Source organism: Silene latifolia, chromosome 11, assembly GCF_048544455.1.
Source record: "Silene latifolia isolate original U9 population chromosome 11, ASM4854445v1, whole genome shotgun sequence".
Taxonomy (NCBI): domain Eukaryota; kingdom Viridiplantae; phylum Streptophyta; class Magnoliopsida; order Caryophyllales; family Caryophyllaceae; genus Silene; species Silene latifolia.
The window spans coordinates 72,700,177-72,703,718 of NC_133536.1; the positions used below are offsets into that span (position 1 = coordinate 72,700,177).

At 39.4% G+C, this 3,542-nt stretch overlaps 1 non-coding gene across 1 annotated transcript; it reads left to right on the forward strand.

Moving 5' to 3' along the window:
- The first annotated feature begins 2,153 nt into the window (after window positions 1-2,153).
- Window positions 2,154-2,259, forward strand: LOC141615848 (small nucleolar RNA R71). The gene has a single exon (XR_012530241.1). It is a non-coding gene; the product is annotated as a small nucleolar RNA R71 (small nucleolar RNA).
- The last annotated feature ends 1,283 nt before the right edge of the window (window positions 2,260-3,542 follow it).

Here is a 3,542-nt window from a genome sequence, read left to right on the forward strand (position 1 = left end):
AACTCTCATCCAATAATGAGATGTCAAGGGGGCATGTTCAAGGTGTTGTTGATGTTGCTCAAAACTACCTTGAAAAAGTAGTCGAAAGCTTCTTCATTGTCATGATAAAGATCTTTAATAAACCTTTTCACTTGTTGTTCTTCATGGTGGTCTTGGGTCATAGCATTACCAATATAGGGATTGAATATCCCTTCAAACTCATCATCCCAAAGACCGCATACTTCGTCTACTTGATCCCTAAAAATGTCATGAGTTGATAAGGACAACTCCCTTTCTTTCTTATCTTGGCCAATGAGGCCTTCTTCTTCACTTGTCATGAGTGAGCTTTTTAAGCTCTCTTTATTGCAATTTCCTTGCTCTTTTGATGGATCATCATCCACTTTCTTCTTCCATTGAAATGCCAACTTCTTCCTATCATCTTGCCGGCTATAGTGATCAACCATAAAACATAGCTCATGTAATCGTGGAGCTCTCATTGTCTTGTCAAGATTGAAAGTGATGGTTTCATCTCCCACTTCAAGGGTGAGCTCTCCATGTTTTACATCGATCACCGCTCCCGCGGTGTGTAAGAAAGGTCTTCCTAAAATAATAGGAATGTTGGAGTCTTCTTCCATGTCAACAATAACAAAATCCACCGGGATAAAGAACTTGCCAATTCTTACTGGCACATCTTCCCATACCCCTAAAGGTGTCTTTGTTGATCTATCCGCCATGTGAGGCGTGATATTGGTGCACTTGAGTTCTCCCATTCCTAGCCTCTTGCACACCGAATACGGCATAACACTCACACTTGCCCCAAGGTCACATAAAGCTTTGTTGATCGTGGTGTCTCCAATAGTACATGGAATGGAGAAACTTCCCGGATCCTTTAGTTTTGGAGGTGAACTTCCTTGTAGGATGGCACTACTCACTTTAGTGAAAGCAATAGTCTCAAGCTTCCGGATGGATTTCTTCTTCATAAGAATATCTTTCATATACTTTGCATAGGCCGGAACATGATTGATTAATTCCGTAAATGGAATTGAGACTTCCAAATTCTTCACAATCTCCATGAATTTTCCAAGTTGGTCATCAAACTTAGGCTTAGCTTGACGACTTGGAAAAGGAAGTCTAATCACAATAGGCTCCTTCTCTTTGGCCTTCTATTCATCCTTTTTTGAAACTTCTTGAATGGTGGGTTCTTCTTCTTTAGAGTTTTCAACAACTCTTTCCTTGTCACTAGCATTCACAACATCTTCATCAACCGGCCTCTTCGGCCCTTCATACCTTGTACCACTCCTCAAATGGATGGCACTCACCGATTCTTGTCTTAGGGGATTACCTTGAGGTGGTAATTGCCCCTTTTGTCTTTGTGAACTTGAAGATGCTAATTGAGACATTTGGGTCTCCAACATCTTTGTGTGAGCTATTATGTTGTTAATGGTGATGTCTTTTGCTTGGGTATCCTTTTGCATTTGAGTGAAAAAACTCTTGTTAGTTCTTTTGCATTTGGAGGATTGCTTTTTGAACATCAAAACATTGGTCATTTGATTGAGTGTATGGAGTTTGATTTTGGTAACCTTGGTTTTGGTTGTAAAAGGGTCTTTGATTTTGGTTTCTCATTGGAGGTGGGGTGTATGTTGGTTGAGGGTTTTGAACATTTTGGCTTTTGTATGAGAGGTTGGGATGGAATTTGGTGTTTTCATTGTAATAGTTAGAATAAGGGGTACCACTCTTGTATGCTTGGAAAGCATTCACTTGTTTACTTGTTCCCTTACGTTCACTTTGGTCATGTCCCAAAGTTCCACAACTCTCACATATTCCACTTGGAATTGATGAAGATGTATGCCACCATGGCATTAACATGTTGCTTAGGTGATTTGGAGGCTTCTTCAAGTTTAGCTATAGCCTTCTCAAACTTCAAATTAATGGTATCAATATGAGCACTATGTTGAGCACCCAATTGAGTAATAGATTCCACTTCATGCTTTCCTCCTCTAGTAGCCTTCCGAGGTCTACTATATTGTGAGTTATGGACCGCCATTTCCTCAATCTTATTCTATGTTTGATTATCATCAACTTCGGTGAACGTACCATTTGATCCCATGTTGAGAATGTTTCGGGAGTCTTCATAAAGACCATTCCAATATTGTTGTACCAAGAACCACTCGCTAAGTCCATGATGAGGACATGAGCGACAGTTCCTTTGAATCGCTCCCAAGTTTCATACAAAGATTCTTCGTCCCTTTGTTTGAACCCCGTGATTTGGGCTCTTACCATGTTAGTCTTTTCCGGAGGGTAGAACTTTTTGTAGAAAGAAAGTGCTAATTTCTTCCAAGAGTAGCCTTATCAAGGCTCTTTAACCATTGTTTCGCGGTACCAATCAAAGAAAAAAGAAATAAGACCCATCGAATTTGGTCTTGAGTGACTCCGGTTTGAGAAATCACAGCACAGTAGTCACAAAAAGTCTCCATATGAGAATGAGGGTCTTCACTAGACATCCCCCCAAATTGGCTTCTTTCGACTAATTGGATAAATGCGGATTTTGCAATGAAATTACCGGTCAAATGTTGTGGTGTGGGAGTACCATTTGGTAGGTTCTCCTCGGTTGGTACGGAATGTGATGAAAATTTAGGCATTGTGGGCTGATTTTGTGGTGGGTTTATGGTTGGGTTCTCCTCTCCTTCTCTTCAAAAAGGGTTGATGAACTCAATATTGTTTGGTTGAATATCCACAATCTCACCAATACCTCTCAAAGTATTTCTAGCAAGTCTTCTATTGTTTGTCAAAGTTCTTTCAATTTCGTGATCAATGGGTAACAAGTTACCTTGTGATCTTCTAGACATGCAAAATATCAAACAACTTGAAAACGATTAGAACAAATCTTGAGGAGTTTTACTTCCCCAAGTCAAAGAAAGACACAACTAAGAACAATCAAAGAAAATAAAATCAAGTTAACACTGTCCCCGGCAACGGCGTTCGTCGGTTTTGTTGCTCGTCGTCAAAAGTTACCTAGACCAAAACAATATTTATAACTTCACAAACTACTCTACTATTAGTAAAGAGGTAAGTAAAGGTCGGATCCCAAGGGACGGGTATTGATGTAGGATTTTCGATTGCAAATGGTCGTGTCTAAGGGTGTCACAATTTGGGTTGAGATAAGAGATCACTAAACTAAATAACAATGTAAATAAAGAAGCAAGATGATTAAAATGAGATGTAAATGATTGATTAAAAGTACTAGGGTGTCATGAGTTCATAGGGGATACATGGGAATTGATCATACAAACATATTCTCAAATTATAAGCAAGCAATTATTGTTGTGATAGGATCGAGTTGGTTTATATCTTACAATCCTAGGGAGGTTTGGGTCCCGGAGCCGAATCGATTAGATTGTACAACACCTACAAGTCGACTTAATCCTCCCTACTCAACTATATGCATGGTCTAATGAGACTCGAGTTGGTTAATGTCTTACAAGTCTCATTGAAAAGGTAAGTGATGGGTAAAAAATGCAAGGATTCATAGGCTCCCATTTCATCAAACATAACATGTGTATAAG